This window comes from Mustelus asterias, chromosome 20 (genome assembly GCF_964213995.1).
Source record: "Mustelus asterias chromosome 20, sMusAst1.hap1.1, whole genome shotgun sequence".
Lineage (NCBI taxonomy): Eukaryota > Metazoa > Chordata > Chondrichthyes > Carcharhiniformes > Triakidae > Mustelus > Mustelus asterias.
The window spans coordinates 58269995-58290953 of NC_135820.1; positions in this window are offsets into that span (position 1 = coordinate 58269995).

The following is a 20959-nucleotide window of genomic DNA, read 5'->3' on the forward strand; positions in this document are numbered from 1 at the left end:
TGTTTGTTATTAAGACTGACATATGGATGCAGGTTTTATCGAATCTTATTCATTGGAAGAGGCATTTTTTAATATTAGTTTAAAATGTTTAAATTTTCAAAAATAAATTTTGGTAGCTGTCACCCTTGACGGTTTGTACAATTTGGTTTCAGCTCCAATCTGCCTCACCTTTTGTGATAATCAGTCTCAGATCTAACGTTTTTTCTCAATGTACCTCAACTGGAGACTTGGCTGCAGTTGAAAGGCATGGACAGCAATTAGAATTATACTTTATTCAGGCAATGAGAAGGTACTACATGAAGAAATAAAGTCTACTATTCACAGTAATACCAAGCAATTTATATTTGTTTTACATGTACACTGGTGTTATTTTCCTGTCAATGCACAAGAATGTTTAAGCTAGTGTTAAGGTCGTGGGTACAAGGCTGCTGAGGGATATTTCAAATTTTAACATTTCCTTGACTGCTGCTCATTGGCTATTAATACTGTAGACACATGTATAAACTAAAGTCCAAAAAATAGCAAGACGGTTATTCTTGGTTCAAAATATTAGGAATAAATGCTTTGGTCCATTGATGCCACAGATATACAGACATCATACTTTGCTTGAAAATAACCGGAACATTTAAATGGAAGCTCCTACAAAATATGTCAGTCAATGAAATTAGTGGAATAAATATATTGAAAGTTAATGAGAGGACCACTGGTTATAAAGTTATTGTTGCTCAATGTCTCATTCACACATCAGATCAGAGTTTGGATGCTTTTATACTGTCCATGTATCATTTTGAAGTTTACATTAGGCAGGAGGTAGATTGTGCCCCTTTCTTTGTATATAGTACGATGCATCGAATGTCTTTGGCCTTTCAACAATTGTAGCAATGGATGCCGAGGGACAGATTTTAGAAGGCACCTGTGACAAATTCAACAAATGCTCACAAACACTATTACGTTTATGTTAATAATGCATGAGTAATGGCAACAGATTTCTGCTGGACTGCACAATTTCGGAGAGAATACGTGAAATCTGAAAATTTGACCTACTTAATTTTACTGATGCACAGATATTAAGTGAACTGCTGTCTTCTTGTTGATGGTTGAACCATAGAAATGATTCAGTAGTTAGAAACTAACAGTTACAGGGATGCTCAATGATTCCTATCAGTGCTCCTTGACGAAATTATGTTTTTCTTTTCATTTAAAACAAGTTGTATGGGAATAACTTTTCAAGGATTCTTTACAAATTAGCAACAATGTTCAAATCTTTAACCAGGGAAGACACTGAGAAATTGGTATGCAGAAATATTGTTTCGGTTTATTGGAGCTATCAAGTTGAATTGCATTGTCATTGTATGACTGAACGAGCCTTAACTCTCAAGAGTTGGGACATGCAGACAGGTACCTGCATCTTAATAATGTTGTTTTAAATACTCCTGACACGGGGTAAAAGCCTCTTGCGTTATCCACAAATTGGAAAGTGTAAAGTTAATAGCAATTATGAATGTCCCAGCGAATATAATTTATGCAACATAATTGTAAATGCACCAGAAGAATCAGAATACACTACCAATTACAAAAACAGAACCAGTTATACTATCATCTACAACAGAATTAGAATACCTTATTAAATTCTAGTAACAGAATTCCAATATGTGCAATAGAATTACTACATATTAACAGATATTACACAGAATTAGAACAGTACAAATATTTTAAAAATAATTTGAGAGCAAATAACCGCATTGTATATTTGATACAATATTCCAAATCCAATGTAATCAGAATCTGTTCCAAAAACCAAATAGAAACAGAAGACTGACATTGTACCATATTGCCACAGCTGAATCGAAACAATGTACCAAATATCCATAAAACAATGAGCAAATGACACTAAATATGCAGAATAGAATACAAAACTAATACCAAAACACAGAACAGATTTCAAACTTATTATTGAATATTCAGAAAAAATTCCAAATACAGATAGCACAATCAGTATCTAGTACCAAATAACTTCAGTGGAACCAGAAAATGGTGACAAGTACTTATTGCAGAATTATAGTTTTGCACCCAGTACTCTGTACAGAATTATTCTATGATACCAAATTTCTACAAGATTATTAATAGAAACTGCAAACGTCTAATAATTGGATTATACATAATACCATATACCACACAAAAAATAGACTATGATAAGAAATATCCAGAACAGAATCAGGATATATCTTCAGAATTGGAACATTGGAGAAAATCTTCAGAACAGAATTGGAACACCATGGGACATGCCCAGGATATAATTAGAATACTGTACTCACTGCCCACAACAGAATTGGAACAAAACATCAAATGCCCCACATACAAAAGCAAAACACTAAGTGCTGTATGCTGGGAATCAAACAAAAAACTAAAAATGCAGGACGGGCAGCATCTGTGAAGTGAGAAACAGAGTTAATGCTTAGGTCACGAACAGTTTAGGTCACGAACCAAATAAACATTGAATTGAAATTTTAACAGAATTGTTAAACAAAACTTTTAAGCTGTTGACAAAACCCTTCTTGGTTTTTGGAGCACAAGTGTTAATTTGAATTTAATCTCGATAATATATTTTCAGAAAAAAAGGTCGTCGGGTTCAGTTTTTGCATTCCATACATTGTAATATCAGAATAATTAATTTCAGTTTAGACAAAGTGTACATTTCAGATACAGTAATGTATGTGTTTTTCCATAAAATAGATAAATTATTTTACGCACGGTATTTTCTGTTTTGTTTGACATATATTACATTATACAGCACATCTGCAAACCACCTTACTAGTCATATATTTCCTTCTTCTGATCTTATGAGGAAAACAGTGCTTTTCAGATTGTAAATGGATAAAGGGCACAATTGGATAAGGCACCAAATAACCATGGATTATTTGAACAAACCATCAAGGAATGACTGCTCAGTCACAATGATGAATAGGATAATCTGAATCAGAATATGGTTCAAAATATAGTATCAAGTACATGAAACAGAACCAGAACATCATGATATTTTCAGTCAGTTATGGCTATTTAATATAACATTTGAATTTTTCTGTGGCGATTTGTTACCATGTTCTGATTTTGTTCTGAGTACCTGATATCATTTTCTGATTCTGTTAAATTCTTGTTTCAAATATGTTGCTGTTTGATATTATATTCTCATTCTATTGGGAGTATTTGTACATGACACAATCTATCAAAATGGGAACCAGAATTTGATGTTAAATGCCTGCGAACAGAAAATGGAAGCCAGAACCAAATACTAAAGGCAGAATTTGAACACCATCGAAATGTAGAACTAACTATTAGCAATACCTTACCAAGAACCTGCAACATAGTTGGAATATTATGCCAGATACGACTGTCTCGGAATATATTACTGAATAATCAAATCTGTGTCAGAATATCGTACCAAATACTCATTAGAATTATAGTTAACAGATTGTGTTTTGTGGCTGAACCATAAATAGGTTTCACAAAATGGTATTAAGTGCCCACAGTAGAGTTGGAGGATTGTAAAAAATCAGAAAATTGTACCAAATAGCCACAACAGAATTACGATATATAATGAAAACGTGCCCGAGAATGAAAAAGTATTGCACAAAACTCACATCAGCATCAAAGTACAACAAAAAATCTCTTAAAAGAACTAGAACATACAAATACACATATTTTGTAACAGAATTTGATTAAAAATGCATAGAGCCAAATTAGAACACAAAAAAGAAGATACTAAAACATCCACAGCAGAATCAGAATATGGTATCACAAGCACAACAGAATTAGAAAGCTGAACAAAATATCCATCACATTGTCAGATCACCAGGATATGGGAATGAATACTAGAATCAGACGGTGTTACTATATATCCATATCAAAATCTCAACATTGGAACAAATACCAGAAACATAATCAGACCAACCACAGCAGGATTAGGAGAGTGAACGAAATGACCAAAACTGAATTCGAAAATGGTCCAAACAACAGGAAAAAAATTAGAATAAAGTATCAGATCCTCCAACAAAATCTGTACATAGCATTGAATATCCAGAACACAATTAAAATATCGTGCCAAAAACCCACAAACAATGAAAACTATTTGTCCGAAACTCACCAAATAATTTATTTTAAGAAATAGGAAATGCCTACAATATTACAGAATTGAATTCCCACACAGAATGAAAATATACAAGGAAATATAACTCATTACCAATATGCTACTAAATACGAAAAGCAACATGAGAATATAGTACAAAATACTCACAGTGCATGAGGAATATGCTACCAAATCACCACAACTGAATTAGACTGTAATATTAACCACCCACAGTAAGATTAGACGAATAGCTCAAAAATATTTTTAACATAATACAGACTAATCAAAACAGAATCAAATCTTCAAATTGACCTCCTATGACAAAATTAGAACATTGGAGAAAATCTTCAGAACAGAATTGGAACACCATAGGACGTGCCCAGGACATAATTAGAATACTGTACTAACTGCCCACAACAGAATTGGAACAAAACACCAAATGCCCCACATACAAAAGCAAAACACTAAGTGCTGTATGCTGGAAATCAAACAAAAAACTAAAACTGCAGGACGGGCAGCATCTGTGAAGTGAGAAACACAGTTAATGCTTTAGGTCACGAACCTTTCGTCAGAACCAAATAAACATTGAATTGAAATTTTAACAGAACTGTTAAACAAATCTTTTAAGCTGTTGACAAAACCGTTCTTGGTTTTTGGAGCACAAGTGCTCATTTGAATTTAATCTCGATAATATATTTTCAGAAAAAAATGTCTTGTGGATTCACTTCTCACATTCCATACATTGTAATATCAGAATAATTAATTTCAATTTTGACACAGTGTACATTTCAGATACAGTAATGTATGTGTTTCTCCATAAAATAGATACATTATTTTATGCACGGTATGTTCTGTTTTGTTTGACATATATTACATTATACAGCACATCTGCAAACCACCTTACTAGTCGTATATTTCCTTCTTCTGATCTTATGAGGAAAACAGTGCTTTTCAGCTGCTCTTTCAGGAACTAGCCACAGACCTTATCAAAGCAGCTGATTATAATATGAAAGATGCACATACAACTTTGATAGGCAAGAAAAGGGGCGGCACGGTAGCACTGCTGCTTCACAGCTCCAGGGTCCCGGGTTCGATTCCCGGCTCGGGTCACTGTCTGTGTGGAGTTTGCACATTCTCCTCGTGTCTGCGTGGGTTTCCTCCGGGTGCTCCGGTTTCCTCCCACAGTCCAAAGATGTGCGGGTTAGGTTGATTGGCCAGGTTAAAAATTGCCCCTTAGAGTCCTGAGATGCGTAGATTAGCGGGTAAATATGTGGGGGTAGGGCCTGGGTGGGATTGTGGTCGGTGCAGACTCGATGGGCCGAATGGCCTCCTTCTGCACTGTAGGGTTTCTATGATTTCTATGAAAAGACCAGCTGGTTCATCAACTCTGTCCCACACCAGGATAGAAAATATAGGAACATCGAAAATGGTAGCAAGGGTAGGCCATTCAGCCCCTCGAGCCTGCTCTGCCATTCAACTCGATTATAGCTGACCTGTGACTGCAACGCCATTTTCCCACATTATGCTTAGATTATTGGATGCCTTTACAATCTAAAAATCTTGATGACCAGATCATCATGTTGAAACATTTCTTCCTGCCCCTTACTTCCCCATCCACCTCTGCAGCTGACTAATTTTCTGGAAGAAGCAAAATAAAAATGGAGACAAAAATAAGGCCATTAAAGGGGAAAGAAAGGACTTTGGAAAATTCCTGCCCTACCCCCTCAGGCAAATGAAACTAGTTCAAATGTTCATATGGAATAGGTGTTATGAATAAAGAGAATTCTGTGCTAACACAAATACATAATAACTCAGACACACACATATATATTTGTCATGTTTTCATTCATTTATCCTTCCCCAGTAATTATGGAAATTATAAATATATTAAATATTAACACTAACATATGTTCTAAAAAACTGAATACGCAAAAGAGATAATGATTTGACAATGCAAAATATATCAAATCACATGCAAGACACTGGCTCTGGTAAAATGTGCAATATATAATAATCATCAACATGTTAAAATGTTGAGTATGAAAAATACCAGCTTCATAAAATATATTTTGATATACAAATATACATTTATATATTAAAATACAGAGCATCTTAAAATACCAGGCAGTTAACTTGATTTAAGAATGTATCAGATAGCTTATAAAAAGCTAATTATGAAAAATATTTGCTAAGTAAAAGTTCAAAGAATGTAAAAGAAGTGAATGTACACTATGTAAAATCACAGAGATGTGAAAATAGACATAAAGGAAACTGCTCAAGATGCAAAATGATCAAATGTAAATGAGTAAAAATTATAGATATGTAAGAATACTGAGTACAAAAACACTGAAGCTATAAAAACACCAGATGTGTAAATTAACAGATATTTTGTGATGTTAGATATATAAAATCCCAATTTTTAAAATGCTTGATATGCAAAATTGCTCTATGTGCAAATATATAAAAATATTGAACGTGTAAAACTACCAAAACATCAATTTACACTGATGTGTAAAAATACTCAATGTAAAAGCAAAAGAAACAGGATTTGTAAAAAAAAAGTTAAATTTTAAAAAAAATATTGATTTAGAAAAGTACCAGATGATATAAAATTCTATGTAGAATACAGAGACAAGTGTGGAAGATGCCAGTGATGTAAAAATATCAGGTATATAAAAATTCTGTGTAAAATTAATTAAAATTGCAACCACACTAGATATGTCAAACAGTTGACAATTTAAAACAGGGAGTTAGTTATATGAGAATACTGAATGCATTAAGAAATCCACATACTCAGTTTATAAAAATACTAGCAAACAAAAATAGTGAAAATGTAAAAATATCTGATGCTAGTATTGCACTGAAATGTTAAATCTGTGCATACAGGAGATATGTAAAAAAATAAGATAAATGGAAAATACTGTGCGTAAAATTGCAAACTTAGTCCAGAATTTTATTATGTATATTATTAGTTTTATAATTTATAAGTATTAGCAATATAAGAATTATTGAAGATACTCAGTGTCAGATATGCAAAAGTGCTGCAAGTTTCAGGTGTATAATAATGGCGGAAATAAAGCAAAAACTGCTCCATTTGTAGAATGCAATGAAATGCCACTGGGTTTCTGCCAACCTCCCATCACAATTCTGGCAGAACTGCAGGAGAAAACAGCAAGGACCCAGCTGTGCGGTGTCCCCACTGTTTCAGGGTAGTCTTTTCAGGAGCAGAATCACTGCCCACCCCTGAGAAGCAAAATGCATCTGGGCAGACCCAGGCATGGCCCCTGCAGTGGGGATTCCTCACTGGGAGTATCTCGTCACTAAGTCTCTTAGATTTTCAAATTATTTTGTGAAAATAAAAATCTTGATACCAAATTATATTAGGTTAATGTACAAAAATATTAATCCTTGAACAAGTTTCAGCAATTTCAATTCAACAACCAATGATTAACAGAATTAAGAAGTCTCTTTATTTCCCCTTCACAGCTTGACAAGCCTTCTGAAGTAAAATAATTAAATTAATTTAAAAATTAAAATTTTTGTTATAAATTCTGTTTATCCTCCTGGGTCTTTGATGGGGTTGTTCATGATTTTGACTCATACTGCTGGAGGTAAGCTATTGGTAAACTCCATCTTTTATTGAACATTATACTAACGATGTACAATGCAGACTCAGCTCGAAGCTCTACATAGAACTCTCTTTCTCCATGCATTATTTGTCATGTGATCTTATGTTATTGATGATGTGGACTATATATTTACATATTTGACATTAATCCTTTAAACTGCATCTCTCCCCAAGTCTCTGTTTCCCATACATGTATTATTTACATTTCTCTACATCTCTCCCCACCCCTCCCCCGCCCATTCAAGTCTTTGCCTTCATCTGTGCTTCACAGAGATAAACATTGAGGTGGTTTCACCAATGTGCCCGGTCTTGTTTTCACCTCTCTGAGGTTTCATACGATTCATGTTCCCCCATGTTTTCCTTTGAACTTTGTAGAGTATTATGTAAATCATCAGAGACTATTGGTTTTCTGTACAGGTTGTCTTCTTCATCATAACGTTGGTTAGTCCATTCCATTGATGGTCTTCTTGTGCATATATAAGCGTGCTTCTGTTTCTTCTCACGATCCCATTTGCAGCCTCCATGAAATAAGATCTTAGATTTTGTGTCTTTTCCAGTACATGATCTTCTTGATTCTGTTCTCTAATCCAGACTGACTGGTTAGAGAACTGGTAAAACATGCACCCTGCGGTGTTGATTGAGGTTCCTGGTTTGATTTGCAATATTTACTCTCCTTCTCCTTTACTCTCCCTATATCAGTTGCTTTTAGACAGGGCATGAGAGTTTGTGGAAGGCCAGGAAGTTGAATCTGCAGTCTTCACGTTAGAAGTACTGACAGAGCCAAAGTAGTGTGGAACAGTAGCTCTGCAAACCTAAGTTATATCATCATTCTTTTTCATCAAAGCTTTTACCATTCTTACTCTTTTTTTCTGGCCTCTTCATCTGCTTGTGGGTACCTGGGTGAAATAATTATGATTTGATTTGATTTGATTTATTTTTGTCACTTTGTCACATACAGTGAAAAGTATTGTTTCTTGCACGCTATACAGACAAAGCATACCGTTCGTAGAGAAGGAGATGAGAGAGTGCAGAATGTAGTGTTACAGTCATAGCTAGGGTGTAGAGAAAGATCAACTTAATGCAAAGTAGGTCCATTCAAAAGTCTGACGGCAGTAGGGAAGAAGCTGTTCTTGAGTCGGTTGGTACGTGACCTCAGACTTTTGTAACTTTTTCCTGATGGAAGAAGGTGGAAGAGAGAATGCCTGGGCTGCGTGGGGTCCTTAATTATGCTGGCTACTTTGCCGAGGCAGCAGGAAGTATAGACAGAATCAATGGAGGGGAGGCTGGTTTGCGTGATGGACTGGGCTTCCTTCATGACCCTTTGTAGTTTCTTGCAGTCTTGGAAAGAGCAGGAGCCATATCAAGCTGTGATACAACTAGAAAGAATGCTTTTCTATGGTGCATCTGTAAAAGTTGGTGAGAGCCATAGCTGATGTGCCAAATTTCCTTAGTCTTCTGAGAAAGTACGAGGACAAATCCATAGATTCCTTGAACCATTCATTCACAAACTGTAGACTATTGTCTACAGAGTTGGGAATGTCTGTAAAAATTTCTTTTTCTGAATTAATGTCTGCTTCTGAGGCTGTACCATGAAGACATTTAACCTTAATCCATCTGGAGTAATAGTCAACAACTATGAGAAATGTCTTCCCCTTGAATTCGAAAAGGTCCGTTCTGAGACATTCCCAAGGTCTAGATAGGAATGAGGATACCACCAGCAGTTCATTTTGCTCTTGGCGATGGGACCCTCAGGTTATGCAGCTCAAGATAATTTCCTCCAGTGACCTTGAGATTCCTGGCAGCCAGACTGAAGGTTATGTTCCAGCATGACACTTTGTAATGCCGAGATGTCCCTGATGTATTCACTGAAGAATCTCAAGACTGAAGATTCTTGGTACGACCAACCTGTCATCATAAATTTGCAAATCATCTGTGACACTGAGATGTCTTCATTGCTTGAACTATTAGTTTAGGATGAGATTGTTTGTAACATGTTCTGGTCATCCACTTTTGCAGTATTCTCTAATTTTAGAACATTCTTCACATGATTTTTGTGCTTGTCCGATTTTAAGCTGGTAGGAATTTTGTAGTCCATGAGGTATATAATTCTATATTCTTATGTCCTCCTGACCTTCCAAAAGGAATGTGTGACAATGCATCTGTTGCTGTTTGTTTTGGACATGTTTGCCCATCGTTTTCTTGCTTAATACCAGCTGCTCTTCCACGTAATGGACTTATGGTTCCTTCACCTGCTGTTATCGGAAAAGATTTTGGTGCTCCTGCTTCAGGCCACTTGTTTGATCCTTCCCAAGACCTCTCAATAATTCTGGAAATTATGTCCTGTTGAATTTTTCTAGGCTTCCCAATTCATCAACTTTATGATAAAAGCAAAATACTGCAGATGCTGGAATCTGAAACAAAAGCAGAAAATGCTGGAAAATCTCAGCAGGTCTGACAGCATCTGTGGAAAGAGAATAGAACCAACGTTTCGAGTCTGGATGACCCTTCGTCAGAGCGGACGTCAGTGCCTGAGTATTTTCAACGCTTCTGTTTTCTTTTCATATTTAAATTGCTGGATTGTGCTAAAGTGCCGCAAATGGATCGGCTTCTGGTATTAACTGGTGTTCTTTCTGCACGTTTAAATGCTCCACATGCAGGAAGAAGCAATAAATGTAGGGGTTTTACAAGGGGCATTCGGAGAATAGTTTGACCATCAAATGTTATACCATTGTTCCCTGTGGGATAATGTACATTCGACCATGAGTGTGACTGAAAAAAGGTTAAGGATTGACCTGGCTCGTGTAAACAAATGGCTGGAAAGAAAATACATCTCCAAGATAAAATGGGTCACGCAAGTCAGATTGCTTTAGGCAAAGGAATGGATGTAGGGAGACGATTGGAGGTCCTAGAAAGGGATGACTTGTATTATGAAGTGGTTTACAGAATATGGAAATCTTTATTCTCTTTTTTTTTGTTTTGAAATATGGGGCTGGAGAAGTCTGGCCATGGTTTGTGAGTTATCAAGGGTTTGTTTTAACAACAAGCTGGGAATCCGTTGAGGGCATGTTCATTGTATTATTACGGTTACATCGGTGGAGGGCACTGATCGATAAAGTACTTTGGGTACATATAAAGGGAGACTTCTGTTCGTTAAGGAGAAGGCAGACTTCTATGTTCTGTAAATAACTCTAGTATTAACTAAAAGATGGGCATCTAGTTTCCTAATTTACCATCTGGCTTCAGAATAAATGAACAAAAAGTCCCGAATTTCTCCTGTCTTTTCTCATAACTCAGGCCATTAAGGTCAGGAATCAGCTTCATGATGCAAGGAGTGCCAAGCAAGTGGGCTGCTTTGTCCTGGTTGGTGTCGAGCTTCTTGAGTGTCGGTGGAGTTGCACTCATCCAATCAAATGGAGAATATTCCATCACACTCCTGCCTTGGCAGCATGGTGGCACAGTGTCTGCGTGGGTGTCTTCCGGGTGCTCCAGTTTCCTCCTACAGTCTGAAAGACTGGTGAGGTGCATTGGCCATGCTAAATTCTCCCTCAGTGTACCCGAACAGGCACTGGAGTGCAGGGGATTTTCACAGTAACTTAATTGCCGTGTTAATATAAGCCTACTTATTACACTAATAGACTTAAAAAGCTCTGCTACTTCCATCTTCTCCTCTATGTTTGCCTGCCTCTCTCTCCCCTGCATTTCTGTGTCTCTCACCATAGAAGCAGAATCAGCGAGAGTGATAGGGTCAGGATTGGCAAATTGCAAACTCATGCGCACATACAAACATACATGCTTCCACAATGCAAAGCAGCACAGCATATAAATGGAGGGGTGAAATTTGTCCACAGCACAATCATTATTCTCCATCTTGTGCTGCTGTCCAGGAAGCATTTCAGCCCCACGACCTTTTCTAAACCATGTTGCATTATTGTCTTATGATCATTGCTGTTCCTATCCTATTGATGTGGAGATGCCGGCGTTGGACTGGGGTAAATACAGTAAGAGTTTTAACAACACAAGGTTAAAGTCCAGCAGGTTTATTTGGTAGCAAATGCCATTAGCTTTCGGAGCCCTGCTACTTTGTCAGATGGAGTGGATATCTGCTCCCAAACAAGGCACACAGAGATACAAAATCAATTTACAGAATACTGATTAGAATGCAATTCATTACAGCTAATCAAGTCTTAAAGATACAGACAATGTGAGTGGAGGGAGCATTAGGCACAGGTTAAAGAAATGTGTATTGTCTCCAGATAGGACAGCCAGTGAGATTCTGCAAGTCCAGGAAGCAAGCTGTGGGGGTTACCGATAGTGTGACATGAACCCAAGATCCCGGTTTAGGCCGTCCTCATGTGTGCGGAACTTGGCTATCGGTTTCTGCTCAGCAACTCTGCGCTGTCGTGTGTCGTGAAGGCCGCCTTGGAGAACGCTTACCCGAAGATCAGAGACTGAATGCCCGTGACTGCTGAAGTGTTCCCCAACAGGAAGAGAACAGTCTTGCCTGGTGATTGTCGAGCGGTGTTCATTCATCCATTGTCGTAGCGTCTGCATGGTTTCCCCAATGTACCATGCCTCGGGACATCCTTTCCTGCAGCCTAAACCGGGATCTTGGGTTCATGTCACACTATCAGTAACCCCCACAGCTTGCCTCCTGGACTTGCAGAATCTCACTGGCTGTCCTGTCTGGAGGCAATACACATTTCTTTAACCTGTGCCTAATGCTCCCTCCACTCACATTGTCTGTATCTTTAAGACTTGATTAGCTGTAAAGATTCGCATTCTAGTCAGTATTCTGTAAATTGATTTTGTGTCTCTGTGTGCCTTGTTTGGAAGCAGATATCCACCCCATCTGACGAAGGAGCAGGGCTCCGAAAGCTAATGGCATTTGCTACCAAATAAACCTGTTGGACTTTAACCTCTTACTGTGCCTATCCTATTGCCCAGTGTTCAGGGACTGCATCTCAAGTTATTATGGTTCTGGACGTTCAACCACTGGAAATCAACATTTAATTTCTTTGGCAACTTTATCTGAGGGCTTTGGACGGCAAAGACTGAGAAGCTTCTGGAAAAACATTGACAGTTAGTGTTTTTTATATTTGTTCTGTGGATGTGGGCAACACTTGCAAGGTAATATTTATTGCCCTATACTATTTACTCTGAGACCATTAGGATTGAGTTAGGTTTAATGACAATTTAGCAGATGCTATAATTTTTCAGGTACTAACCAACAATTTACCAGATTTATTGAGGAGGGAGGTCAGGGCTTGCAGTGGCAACTTGAACTTTTGACCTCTGAGCTGTAAGTCCAGTAACATAACCAAGAGGCTGCAAAGCTATATGCAAATACTCCAAGCAGACACCCTGTGGCATTGCTCATAGTAAATCAAAAATGGGATACAATTGAGACCAGACCAAATGTAGCACTGGTGAAGCTACACTATACACAAGACCTTTAACATATGAGAGATTGATGTTAAAATGTCATATGAAAACAGCTCTGAGAATTAAAAATAGCTGAATCTCTGAAATTTCCAGATATGTGATAACAAATTTTTTGTAAAACTATGGGCAGATCTCAAGATGGAACAAAAGTTTAGATGTAAAAAAAAATACACCAAATTTGCAAACTTACTCTCAGAGGTTTTCCCTCTTTTGGAAATTTCCATTCTTCCAATAAATAGTTTTCCTCAGGAATTCTAATTTACTTAGCAGTTGAGCTAACAAAGTGAGCAGAAATGTATTCCTTAAACCAGTGGTTCCCAAACTATGGTTCATGTACCCCTGGCGAACTGTGAGCCACCTCTCAGGAGTACAGGGGAGAAATTGCCTGATAGTGACGGATTCTCTCATGCACTGCTCCACTTGCATTCACTCTTCCATGCTGCCTTCTTTGTTATCCCCCATTTCACTCTAACTTGTTACAATTTGCATTAAATTAGGAGCTGCAGACTCCCAGTCACCAGCACTGATGGCACAATATGCAATTAATTGAAAGAGTCTTTTGTGTTTGCTGGCAGCATTTGATGGGGTTTAAATATTTTGGTGCATGGGGCTGCCATTGACTTTGTTAAGGTAGTTTCAAGTTCCGGGAAACACTTGCCTCAAACATGTGCTGGTTAGGTGCATTGGTCATGCCAAATTCTCCCTCAGTGTACCCGGAGTGTGGCGATTAGGAGATTTTCACAGTAACTTCATTGCATTGTTACTGTAAGCCTACTTGTGACACGAACAAAATAAACTTTAAACTTTGCTATGAACGTTACCAAGGCCACCACTGCTCAGCTGTCACTGGAGGAGGTGGTGGAGGCAAGTCGCAAATGTGCTGGAATATTCCTCAATGTGTTTAGTTTTATATAAAAAATCCTGGTTGTTATCCAAGATTTTCTCTTTCTTTGTGATTGTCTTTTCTCTATCTTTCAAGGTGTTAATTTTGACTTTTAAACTAGTTTTTTGGGAAGAATTGAAATTATTTTATATATTGAAACCAATCATTCTGTTGAAAATCCTGATTTATTTTCACCAAATTCACAAGCTGACAGATCTGAGCTATTTGTAAAATTGATGATTTTTTATTCAGTGCAGAAGAATCCCAACTTAAATCTGAAACACGTAACTTGATTGGGCAGCGCAGTGGTTAGCACTGCTGCCTCACAGCACCAGGGTCCCGGGTTCAATTCCAACCTCGGGTGACTGTGTGGAGTTTGCGCTTTCTCCCCGTGTCTGCGTGGGTTTCCTCCAGGTGCTCCGGTTTCCTCCCACAGTCCGAAGATGTGTAGATTAGGTTGATTGGCCACACGTGAATTGCACCTCAGTGTCAGGGGGGATTAGCAGCATAAAAAAATACGCGGGCCTGGGTGGGATTGTTGTCAGTGTGGACTCGATGGGCCGAATGACCTCCTTCTGCACTGTAGGGATTCTATGATTGTATGAACGTCACTTAAAAACAGCATCATTCAAGTCTGAAATGTTTTAATCTAAAATGGTAATAGCCGAGGGAACAAGATATTGAAAGCAACTGTGTAAAAGCAATCCGACTCTTAGATGTGGTTGACATTAAGTACAATAGAACGCATTAAAGTAATGCATGTGGAGGAAGATAGAAGTTCAGTTCAAAACTGGCTATGCTGTTGATGGTAGGTATAGTGGTTTCAAAACCAAATGGAACCCAGTGCTGAGAATTGCACTTACTAAAACCAGCAATGAGCCAGTTTGCTCCACGTTCTTGAACTTTGCAGCATCTGAAAATGTTTCTGGGAAATGTCAAATATGAATGAATGATCAAAATTAGGAGTCTTAATTATTGATAGTTAATTTGGGTCAGTGGAACTGATCGGCAAGATCTTTTCTGCATGTAGTGAAATATAAACTGCTGGGTCCACCACACTTTCACAAATTCTTCTGCAGTACCTAAGCCTCAGGACTTCTCAATAAAAGAACAACAGAGCCTCCTGGGCATCTCAACTGATAGTGTGGACTCAAGATTGAGTTCCAACAAAAAAGCAGTTGGCAGAGATTTTGGTCTAACAGTGAACAGAATTCCCTGAATTGTCAGCCGGCGCTGCCCAAGGTTTTGCTACCATTTGCTACAACTTAGCTGCGTGAAAGTAGATTTCCGTCACTCGCTGGAGTGAAATCAAAATATTATAAGAGCCTTTGTGTAGAAAGCAACTTGCAACTCAAACTCTCACCTGTCATTCCAAACATCATACATAGATGCTCTCAAGTAGACAACCTCATCCATCACATTAATCACGAGTAGTATTAATAGAACATTGTAGAAGTGGATTATAATTTGTACATTGTGGAAAAGGGGATTAAAATATTAATTCCATATGTTGGTCAGGGTATGCAGGCAGCTGATAGACTTGGAAGCAGGTAGGCAACAAGAAACATTTGGGACCTCTGCCTCCTAAGTTAACCTTTGGAGTGCAGGTATCGTTCTGGTAAACCTATGCTGCACTCCTTCTGAGAGTAACGCATCCTTCCTAAGGTATGGTGGCCATAACCTCTTGCACGACTTCAAATACTCTCTAACCAGGGTTTTGTACAGTTGAAGTATGACTTCGACCCACTTTTATTCCAGTCCTTGAGTTATACAAAGACCAGTATTTTGTTAACCTTTCTGACATTTTAATGATCTATGCAACTGGATTGCAATCCTGCCTCCCGTCCCTGCCGACCATATTTAATTGGACCACCCTGGAATGGAAACCACCTGGTCATGGGCATTTGTCGCTCTTTGATGCCATTATTTTCTTCATTACTGTAACTTTGATTGTGGTAATTTTGGTGAGTCCCTGACCTGGTATGGAATTTATTGATGTGTGTATTTTGATACTAGCTTTTCACCATTTAGAAACTACTTTGTTCTATATTTTTAGCTACTAAATGGATTACCTCATTTTCCAAAATAGAAATCTATTTGCCACAGCTTTGGCCAATTGCGTACTATATAAATATCTCTTTGTGATGTTATACTTCCATTGCTCCTGTTGCCACCTCTATTGTGTCATTGGAAAATTTGGAGATGTGGCTTTTTATCCCATCACCTAAATCACTATTAAATATTGCATGAGAAAAGGATGCTGATTAATTAGTAAGTCGGTTCTGCTTGGTCTAGGCACTGTTATGGTGAATACACCGAGGAGCAATATTGTCCCCCATGCTTGTGTCTCATTCAAGAAAGGGTGCAATGTCTGGACATCTGTGTTGCAAGATGCAAAACTTTGACAGCATGCCTCTTTTTTTCAGCAATACTCAAGTTCTGTACTAGCACGAATAAAAACAGTAAATAGTTGAGGCCCCACCCAGATCCTTGTAGGGCAGCACTCCTCAGTTGGAATTCTTACTCATTGTCCCTACTTTCTCTCTGTTGCCACTCAACCAATTTCCTAACCAAGTCAAAAGTTCCTTCTCAATTCCGTGCACTTCAACTTTAGAAAGCAGTCCATTATGAGAGACTTTTCAACTGCTTTCTAGAAGTCCGGATAAAATTCAAAGCCGTTGTCTCTGTGCATGACATGAGTCTCCTCTTCGAAGAATTCAATCAGGTTCACCACATGATTTCTCCTTTACAAATCCATGCTGGCTCTCTGAGCAGCTGAAAATTTTCAACGTGTTGGGCAGGATTTTTCCAGTCGTGCTCTCCCCTAAACTAGAACATCCCGCCTGAGGTCAACAGACCTTTGCATTGTTCCCCCCCCCGACTACGATTCCCATGGTGGGCAGGATGGGGAAACCCCCCCCCGCCCCCCGCATTCAGTCAGCCCTTTCTAACTTAGAGATTGCAGTCATTTCTTGATAACAGATGTTATGTGAACTGGTCTGTAATTCTCTGGTTTCCCTCCGTCACTTGATTTAAATGAGGGCGTGACATGCAATTTTTCAATTTAAGGGAACAGTTCCCGCACTGAACTTTGGATAATTATGGAAAGAGCATCTGCAATGTTCGCACCCACTTCCTTTAAAACCCTGGGGTGGAAACCATCACCTGCTCATGGACATTTGCCGCTCTTTGGTGCCATTGTTATTTTGCTTGTGTTAATTTTAGTGAGTCTCTGATCTGGTATGGAGTTTTTTAAAAATATTTTCAATTAGCATTTTATGGTAGCATCAATGAAATTATTGATGACAACAGTTGAGATTAACAAGGATGAAGAAATATTATCTCTGAAAACTGTCTAGGGATGTTTTATTATTTTAAAGGCATTATATAAATACAAATTATTATTGCTGAAGACGTAACATGGATCATTTAACATTTATATCTTACTGTTTAATTTAAATAAGATTTTTCCTTCTTTATTTCTTGTTTTGTACAATTTTATGGAAAACAATCAACCAATAATATGAAACAGTGCTAAAAAGCTATTTGAAAAGTAAGCCTGATATTCAGAAAATCCTGGTTAGAGAGCATTTATCAGACTTTTATCATTGCACACAATAGGATACTGTGCAATGCACAGACTGCAAAACCTGTGCATTTTATCTCCAGTAAAAAGTTTAACAACACCAGGTTAAAGTCCAACAGGTTTATTTGGTAGCAAAAGCCACTAGCTTTCGGAACAGGCTGTCCCTTCGTCAGGTAGAGTGGAGAAATGCCCACAAACAGGGCACAAAGATACAAACTCAATTTACAGAATAATGATTGGAATGCAGTCTTTACAGCTCATCAAGTCTTAAAGGTACAAACAATGTGAATGGAGGGAGCATTAAGCACAGGTTAAAGAAATGTGTATTGTCTCCAGACAGGACAGCCAGTGAGATTCTGCAAGTCCAGACAAGCTGTGGGGGCTACAGATAGTGTGACACGAACCCAAGATCCCGGTTGAGGCCGTCCTCATGTATGCGGAACTTGGCTATCAGTTTCTGCTCAGCGACTCTGCACTGTCATGTGTCGTGAAGGCCGCCTTGGAGAACGCTTACGCGAAGATCAGAGGCCGAATGCCCATGACTGCTGAAGTACTCCCCAATAGGAAGAGAACATTCTTGCCTGGTGATTGTCGAGCGGTGTTCATTCATCCGTTGTCGTAGCGTCTGCATGGTTTCCCCAATGTACCATGCCTCACGACATCCTTTCCTGCAGCGTATCGGAGCGGGGCGGCACAGTAGCACAGTGGTTAGCACTGCTGCTTCACAGCTCCAGGGACCTGGGTTCGATTCCCGGCTTGGGTCACTGTCTGTGTGGAGTTTGCACATTCTCCTCGTGTCTGCGTGGGTTTCCTCCGGGTGCTCCGGTTTCCTCCCACAGTCCAAAGATGTGCGGGTTAGGTTGATTGGCCATGCTAAAATTGCCCCTTAGTGTCCTGGGATGCGTAGATTAGAGGGATTAGTGGGTAAAATATGTAGGGATATGGGGGTAGGGCCTGGGTGGGATTGGGCCGAATGGCCTCTTTCTGTACTGTAGGGTTTCTATGATGATTTCTTCTATGATGTATCAGGTAGACAACGTTGGCCGAGTTGCAAGAGTATGTACCGTGTACCTGGTGGATGGTGTTCTCACGTGAGATGATACCATCTGTGTCGATGATCCGGCACTGCATTCCAATCATTATTCTGTAAATTGAGTTTGTGTCTCTGTATGCCCTGTTTGTGAGCATTTCTCCACTCCACCTGACGAAGGGACAGCCTGTTCCGAAAGCTAGTGGCATTTGCTACCAAATAAACCTGTCGGACTTTAACCTAGTGTTGTTAAACTTCTTACTGTGTTTACCCCAGTCCAACGCCAGCATCTCCACATCATTTTATCTCCGAGCAGGTTTCTGACACGGGCAGCAGGAAACTATTCTGATTTTATCCAGGCCACATTTGAAAGCTGCATGTCCACTTCCCATCCAGAGCAAACATGGAGGTGGCAGAGAGAAGCTGGCAAAGATGGCCCAACAACTTCCAGTTAAGGATCTAGTCAGGGATTGAGGGGGGGTGGCAGCGTGGAGAGGTATGTGGTTACAAGTCCAGGACAGGTCTCAGCAGAAAGCAATCAGCAGAGTACAGTCAGCAACCTTTATTGTCAGGCCGAGAGGAGCATGTGGACTGAACTAAAGAGCATCTTTTACCTTCAGACCAGTCAGAACCCGACATCTGCCGAGCCATGTGGCTTCCCTTCATTTCTCTAACTTCATAAGGCTCTTGCAAGTGCCTCATCTGCCTGCAAAAAATAAGAGCAAAATGGTTAGAATCGGAATGGATAAGCAGCCTTTTTTTAAAAATGTCCAATTGTAAATCCAGTAAATTTATGACAGCATTTTGAATATCACAGCAATCAGTAACTCCTGTGCTTCCTCATATTGTTACCATCCTGTTTGGCACCATTGAATGTTTAAAGAAGAAATGCAAGCACCCAACAATTAACCAACAGAATTACGCCACAAGATTTCACATTTTTCAACAAAAATAAATGTTTTCATATATCAAAAAGCATTAAATAAAGTAAGTTTACAACTACATATATTATGAACTCAGTTCTACCTTTTACTTCCCACCCACCTAACAGCTCCCCTATCTTCTGACATCTTGCAGGTTCATCAACTTTTCCTAGAAACAACCCAAAGGTATGCCACAGCCCTTTTGAATTCACTTTAATTCTCCTCAGTATTCCACCTGTCCTTCAGGGTAAAATTCTATCCAGGTCCTTCCATTCGCTTTTTGGCTTCTTGATTCTCCACCCTTTCCTTGCAGAAGTGCCTCAGTTCCTTGTTCAGGTTACTGGCAGAAATCCAACTTCTCAGGCTAACTCTGCTGATTGCTTTCTGCCGCAAGGACCACTGTAGATTTTTTTTCACAAGCTGCAGACCAGGCAAATCTCCCCATTGCACCTTCCCTCACAAAATACAAACTGAGCTTGAGCCCCACCTTCGTGCAGTGCAGTGAACGATAAATATTTTCTCTGCTTGAAGTGCAGGCCTAACTGACTATCATATTCTGTTGGCTCTCTCAATCCATAAGATGCAGTCGACACCAAAGCAAAGCTACAACTTTTGTCTGTTTCCAAACTGAACTATTTGCTCCTGTCAGCAAACAAACAGAAATAAATTAAACAGAAGAACCTTCTAATGAAGGCTCCACCCTAAATCACCATCTCTAAGGCAATGTGTTCTACATGGCCTGTTCCCAGGTCAAAGTGCATATTAACTACTTTTTAATTCCAAAGTTTTCCTTAATTCTGGGAAACCATATGAATAACTTATAGTTCTAACAAATGCTTCCCAGATTAACTGGCACTATTATGAATAGTAAGAAGTCTCACAACACCAGGTTAAAGTCCAACAGTAACCTGTTGGACTTTAACCTGGTGTTGTGAGACTTCTTACTGTACTTACCCCAGTCCAACGCCGGCATCTCCACATCATGACTATTATGAATCTAAGAGCACGCTCCCTGCTTTACATTGAAAAGTTCCAATTCCCAAATTAAAAGTCATATTCCTAAAATTAAGTATTATATTCGAAAACATAATCTTGAATTAAATGTTCGCAACAATATCATGATAATCCTCTTGAGGTTGTAAACTCCTTTACTCTCAATGCATCATGCTCCGAGTTTAAATTTTGAGAGTGGACATTTCAGATTTTAAGGATTTGCTCAGAACAACTGAATTGGTAGAAAATGGTGTCAAGATAGATTGTTGATACAATGCCATTTAAATGCATTTTCCAATCTGGCATTTTGTTTGCTACAGGTTAGTCCAGTAATGCATGTACATTGATAAA